At 34.6% G+C, this 7529-nt stretch overlaps 1 long non-coding RNA gene across 1 annotated transcript; it reads left to right on the top strand.

Annotated features, from left to right (window-relative positions):
* The first annotated feature begins 4483 nt into the window (after positions 1–4483).
* On the top strand, positions 4484–6831 carry LOC120155444. The gene is made up of 3 exons (XR_005518966.1): positions 4484–5290; positions 5603–5711; positions 5784–6831. It is a non-coding gene; the product is annotated as an uncharacterized LOC120155444 (long non-coding RNA).
* Positions 6832–7529: the final 698 nt, after the last annotated feature.

Raw genomic sequence — 7529 nt, forward strand, 5'->3', positions numbered from 1 at the left:
TTTATTTATAGAGTTTTGATAACTTTTGCCTTAACAACTTTTATTTGTCTACCTTTGCATATTTTTCTTGTATCGAAAAAACTTTTCTGCTCACTTCACTTTACAATTTTTCTTGCCTAGACCCTAAATTTTTCCATTTGTGTATACCATTTGCCATTACATATTTTCGTTGTTTATATCATTAAACTTATATACTTAAAATTAGTTAGTGACACATATTCCTAGCTGTAGCAATCTTTTAAAAGCCCACCAATCCCTGTGGAGACTATACTCATTCACTACTATATTACTTGCATCGATTGTGTACACTTGCACAGATTTGCTTGCCTTAGTATATACATTCACAAGCGATCAAAGTTCTCGTACCAGATCTCCATAACCATCTACAATCTTCATCAATATCTCATTCTTGGCTCTAGTAGCTTCAAGCTCAGTATCATTCTCACGCTTGTGTGACTGATATGAAGCTTCCATATTGGTTATGGACATATTCAACATCTGGTTTTTGGCTTGACATCTTCCTAAATCATTAACGGTTGTATTGCGCCTTTCTTCTGCAATCCATAAATCATAAAAAAACTTCTTGGCTCGACCTTCATGCATCTTGCAATTATTTCTCCATTATTCAGCATCGATTTTTAGTTTAGTGGCCCCTTTTGCCTACTCCTCTAGGGTATTTCCTATACCAGCATTTTTAAAGGCTTGATTGATTCTTTGAAAACCATCACACATAGTTTCTATCTCTCTATTCAGTTTATCGTTTTCATTTCTCAAATGACAAACTTGAGCTTCGTACTTTAGCAAATCTTTTTCCTCTTTGATGTCCCTAATGATACCCTTACCTTTGAACACTTTTGGTTCCCCCTTAACATGACAATCAGCTACCAAACTAGGTCGACCTTTCATCTCAAACTCTAATACTCTATGATCTAAAAGATGATGCACTCGATGCTTGAAGGAGGTGCAATTCTCGATGGAATGTCCTTAAGCTCCGGCATGATATTCACAACGAATATTGATGTCATATCAATTTGGATATGGAGGTTGCCAAGGTTTCACATAATGTGGGGCCACCTCTCGGGCTTTTAAAAGCTTATCACTCCTTAAAGGATATAGGGATAGAATCAAAATGACAGCCACCTCCTGACTTGGATTGAACTGAGTCTTCAAGTGTATTCCCTCTGATGTTGGAAGTAGACTCTCAGGCACCAACGAGTTTTGATTGCATGGCTTCTTCTCATCTTTATGAATTTCCACCATTGTCACCATTTCCTTGGTGTCTCCAGACAACTTGTTGATACGAATGATGATTGTACGTAATTTTTCAAATCGGCTAGAATTAGCTTGTTCTTAAGTAATCCCTTGTGTATTTAACTCGCGGGATTGTTTCCATCGAGCTCTTTTTTTTCCTTTTGCATAAGTCTCCTTTTCTTTGGCCAAAGCAGTTATTCTATCCATCATCTTAGACATTTTCATGTCTCATATCTCATTTTTCTCTTCGTTAGACATATGATCTTTGGGTCCACAGCTCTCCACTATTCTCGGAGATTCCTCAAGATGCCATTCTCTAGCTGTGTTATAGTCTACTTGATCATGAAACCCTTTTTCCATCATGAAAACCGTTTACTCTGATGACCACTCAAAAATCAACACCTATGAAAAATGTCATGATCATCGGTGCAAGCAGGAAGAAAAGCAACAAAAAATAAGTTAGTACAAATAAGATAACAAAGTGACAAGAATTATTATAAAATCAATAATAATAAATAAATAAATTAATGAGATAATGTGAAACAAGAATGCTAATGCACAAGGTGTTAATTCCAAAAATGACCACCATAGAACAATCTTTATCAGACCATAAGATTTCCTTACACTAGACAGACGAGTTTCATTTTCTTCATTTACTGTGATTGTTAGATCTCTAGACCTTCATTTCCGTGGGATTCTCCGTGAGGAAAATGACCTTGATATCTCGTGAATGGTCTTCTCATTCTTGACTCAACTAGAATTTGACTATTTGACCATCTCGATCTTCGTTCACGTAATAGGAGTCATCGATCGACTTTGAGCTCTTCTTTCGTAAATCAACTTTTTTGTAAGTCATCACCCTTATGGATTTGACTACCTAGTTGTGGAACTCTTATGTCGTTATGAAAACCTTTTAATCTGGTCAATCACTTGTGAATTAACACCCTGCTTAATTATGATGTGAAAATGCAAACAAAAGACAGAGAAAAATAAGATAAAACAAATGAAATTGTTAGTGTCATTCAACCAAAAAAGCTGAAAAATATTTACGAAAAGAAAATATCCTACCCGACATGGTATCTATCCTGACATGCTTTATAACATTTCTACACAGACATGTTTTCTACCCCATGCTTTGTTCAACGTATAAATCCTAGCCTCATGCCATCTAGTTCACATGCTTCATACAGAAATATAAAACCTAACTGCATACTCTCTTAATTCTCATGCTCTTTGCATAATAAATAAATAAATAAATAATTTCGATGAAAGGTTAGAATGATTTCCCCTTTGTGACCTTTGAAGAACCACAGACAGAGTTTCAAAACTACTAAAAGGGTCCTCGAATTGTCCTTTGTTGGTGTCCCTTGAGCCTGCCAAACCCTCGATCATCACCCATTATAGGCTTAAAAGGATCAAGTTCAATTCGAGAGGATTCATTTCCCTATGTCCATGCGAGGAAACTCATTGTTTCACTCGTAAACAAAAGGTATATGTACCTCAGAGGTTACTTACTAAAGGCTATGCGGAGAAAAATATTTTTTCTCACGTAAGCGTAGCCCCTACCTAACGGGATAGTGCACAATTAGAAGGCTCTAAATATTCAAATGGTTATAGTGTGTGTGAGGGGAAACTCACAATCCTTTACCTCGATCCAAAAACAAACAAGCTAAAAAAAGGTCAGAAATCTAAAACAAGTAAATCACACATTAGTACAACTAATAAATAAACGATTTGTGATGTGATGCAAATAAAACATTAGGATCAAAATTTAAATATCATTCAAATTTACAATTTCCCACTAAAAAGATGACGTATAATCGATTACGGCCTAACTCTCTAATGTCCTCAGCGGAGTCACCAAGCTGTCAGAACGGTCCTTAAACTTTTTAGGACAATGGCGGGGAGTGATCTAAATTAATCTTGGGAAAAAGTTGGGTTTCAAAATAAAACAAATAAATATTTTCGGAGTCGCCATCGACCTTTGGGTTAGGTAAGTCGAATACCTACAAATACCTTTTAAATAATTTTAAGGAAAATAATTTTAAAAGATAAAAAATGATCTACGTTTAACCAGAGATTTATTTTGAAAAAGGGTTCGGGAGTCGATTATGTGTAGGGAAGGATTAACACTCCCTCAACACCCAAAATCGAAACCTAAAAGATTAGACATCATTTAAATATTGAAATTGGCAAATTCTAATAAACATATAAATTATGATCATTTTTTAGAAAAATATCAGGGTATTATTTTGCACAAACAATTCTCGAAGATAATTCCATGTCAGTTAAGGGGAATTTCCATGAATTTCCCATACAAAATAATAACGTCAAAGTTTTTAGATAAAATACATATATTAAATATTTTAAAACAAAATATTATTCGAATATAAAATATATTATTTTATTCGAACAATTCTTGGAAACACACTCCATATCTGTTAAGGCGTGCTTCTATAAATTCCTTGAGTAAAATAATATTTGAAAATATTACAACTAGCAAAAATTAACAGATATGTAAATGATTAGTCAAAATAATAAAGACAATGATTTTAGGGATTAAACTATACAACCAACAAGAAATTAAGGCAACCATTACAAATATTTCACAATCTAAGCACTGCAATCGTAAATAAATCAACTTTAATCATTCAGTACCAAAATGAAAATTATTAAAGTAAGGCACTCAAATTAAAACAATCCTAAAAAGTAAGATAACAACCAGAAAGGGACTACAATGAAACATGCATAAAATTTAAAGACCAACTCAAAAGAAAAGAAACTTCATTATTGACTAAAATAAAAGAAAACAGGAATTATAGATTAATTTCAAATGCAATAAAAAGAAATAGGGTCCAAAATGAAATAAAAGAACAACAAGCAAATTACAACTAAATAGTGACCTAAATAAAATAAAACGAAATTAAATAACCAAAATAAATAGATAATTAAAATGTGACTTTAGTGACTAACATGTAATTATGAGCTTAAACTAGAGGAACTAAAACGTGAGTTACCCAGTTTAAGACCCTGTCAATTATTTAACAAAAGAATAAAGGGAAATTAGCACGAACAAACCCTTCAAATTCAAATTAAATTCAAAATAACCAAAACCAGTGACCAAATGTACTTTCGTGGCTAAATAAGAGGGACTTATAAGGTAATTAACCCTACATCTAATATATAACCCTAAAACTAAACTAAAACTACCCATACATCATCTTCCCCAACCCCTCTCACCATGCGGTGTAAAGCTTCCCCGTTTCTAAAGAACGGCAGGTCGCATCTCACAAACTCTGTCGAACAACGTCGGCCACCGAAACCCGATGGTCGTTTACTTCAGTCGTCACACAAACCAAGGTAACCATCCACTCTCTCTCCTTCCTATCTCTCTCGGCCGAAAGGACCAAACCCCGGGCAAACCACCACATGCAGCGGCCCTACTGTGGCTGATGACTCCACTCTCAACACTAGCCGAAACTCAACTCTCACAAAAAAATAAATTAAACTGAGAGCCCCACTCCAAAACACACAAAAGCTCTCCTTAGGTAATGGGTTACTCTCTCCCTCCCTTAAACTCTCTATTCACGTCGACAGAAACCAAAGAGGGACAAACACAATTGTAGATTAGCAGCCTCCTACCCTTGGTGCTGGCCGATTGAACCTTAAATCGGCCTTAAACCGACCAAACCCCTTATTCTCATCTAAAACTAGGGAAACCACAACCTAAAACAACCTCTATTTTTGCAAGCTCTTCCCCGACCGATCGACTTCTGACTCCAACGATGAGCTTGAACTTCCGAGAAGCAATGGCAACTAAGGTAAAAAAAAATACCTTTCTTTCTCTCTATATTTTTTGTTTCGAAAAAAAAGAGAAAAAGCTCTGCAAAAAAATTTGATACCTTCCCAAAAGTTCTTTTTTTCTACAATGTTCTTTTGTATATTGCTTGTATTTTTGAATGTGACAAAATCTGTTACAATATGGCTTACGATTTCTCAACTCCGACAACTACAACCCTGGCGATGGAGAAACACTAAGGTAAACTAAACTTTCCCATTCTCCCTTTTTGCTTTGAAACATTACACATGCACACCGAAAAATTAAAATAGAAACGAAATGGAAAAAGTTAACCTTTGAAAATTTTTGAGTTGTATTGCCTCTGTTCCAGTTCCAGGGGAAGAAGATATTAGCTTACAAAAAATGTTTTTCGGGTTCCTTATACCCAATTTTACAAACCTAGAGAAAGGAAGCTTTCATTAATTACAATTTTTGTTCTTTTTCTAATTTGCATGATTTTCTTCTGTTTTTGAATATGGAGAATGAGTTGTCATTTTTCTATTTCGTGCTAAGGCTATTGCTGCCGCGTATTTGGTGCTGCCGTGGTGAGCTGGCCGGTGATGGCTTGGTAGAGTGCAGCAACGGGTGCAAAGGGGAACCACATATGGTTTGGTTAACTCAGGTAAAATTAGGGTATTACAATTATAATTGTTTTTTACATCAACTTTACATTGAAAACTATTTTTCTAAATAGTGAACTAGAGGAGGAAGTATTCATGGATCTTCCATCAGGATTTGAGAAGAAGTTTGAGAACACAAGATATGCATATTGAATAAATCTTTGTATGGGCTCAAACAATCTTCTTGCGCATGGTTTGAGAGGTTTGGAAAGGTGATTAAAAATATGGATATATTCAGAGTCAAGCTGATCATATTATGTTCTACAAACATTCAGAGACCGATAAACTTGCTATACTTATTGGCAATGTCGATGGTATTATTCTTACAGGAGATGATGCTAAGGAAATTGAGAAATAAAAATGAAAATTGGCCACAGAATTCAAGATTAAAAATCTGGGGGCTGTAAAGTACCTTTTTTGATATTGAATTTGTGAGATAAAAGGAGGAGATTTTTATTAATCAACGGAAGTATGTACTCGACTTGCACAGTGAAACTGGAATGCTTGGGTGCAAAGCAATTGAAACCCCAATTGAACAAAAAAAAGGTTACAAGTGACAAATGAAACAGATGATGTTAATTATACACTCGTCCTGATATAACTTTTGTTGTTAGTATGGTAAGTCATTTTATGCACTCTCCAAATGCGCATAACTTTGAAGCCGTGTATTGAATCCTTAGGTATCTGAAGGGAACGCCTGGAAGAGGACTATTGTTCAATAAAAATGAGCACTTACAAATAGAAGCATTTACAGATTCAGATTGGCTGGGAGTATTATAAATAGAAGGCTAACCTTTGGGTACTGTAGTTTTCTAGGAGGAAATTTAGTAACCCAAAAGAGTAAGAAGAAAAGTTTCATGGAAAGAAATAGTGTTGAAATTGAATTCAAGTCTGTGGCTCATGGGATATGTGAAGTTCAATGGATTAGAAGAATTCTTGAGGAGATAAAATTCATAGTCCAACATGAATAAAGGTGTATTGTGATAATAAGTCTGAAATCGCCATTGCACCACAATTTTATCCTTCATGATCAAACCAAACACACAGCTATAGACAAGCACCACATTAAGGAAAATATTGACATATGAGATATTTGCATGGTGTACATTCCTTCCAACAACCAAGCAGTGGATATTCTAACCAAAGGTCTTCACATTTTGACAGTTTAGTGTGCAAGATGGCTCTGAAAGATATTTTCAAACCAAGTGTTGGAAAGAATCAATTGATTTTCAGAATTAGTTTTTTCCTTTTATAGATCATTGTGTAGATGTACAAATCTTGCATAATTAGTCTTGTAATGTAATAGGAAATAACTGTAAGAAATTAGTTATTTTCCCTGTTTAGGATGTAGTATTCCTATAAGATGTACGGTTTAAAGTATCAAATATAGTAGAAAGTATTTTCCCTCTCTTTTTTTTTTGTTTTTATCTCAAAATATTTCATCCTCAAAATTTCTTCAACGAAACTTCTAGTATAGACATCCGAGCTACACAACTTTGACGACTCCTCGGGTCCTTCAAAAGACCTTTACTACGTGCATTACATTGCATTCAAATCCTATTACTATGGATTGCATCGTCTTGTACAGTTAAAATGATATTCGGCCACAACAATCTTATAATTCATAATCGAGCAAGTTTTTCACTTGAATCCCATTCCCCCACGTATGATCAATTGATTAATATCCGTAACAATATTCTCAAACAAAACGAGTAACATTTCTAGGAATGTACGCTTGATCGAAATATTTTTGAACACTTAGCAGATCATCAAGGAAATATGATGACAGAGTTATAAAAAAATTGAGGATTTTCCTTTCT

Source organism: Hibiscus syriacus, unplaced genomic scaffold, assembly GCF_006381635.1.
Source record: "Hibiscus syriacus cultivar Baekdansim isolate YM2019G1 unplaced genomic scaffold, ASM638163v2 tig00111191_pilon, whole genome shotgun sequence".
NCBI classification, from domain to species: Eukaryota; Viridiplantae; Streptophyta; class Magnoliopsida; order Malvales; family Malvaceae; genus Hibiscus; species Hibiscus syriacus.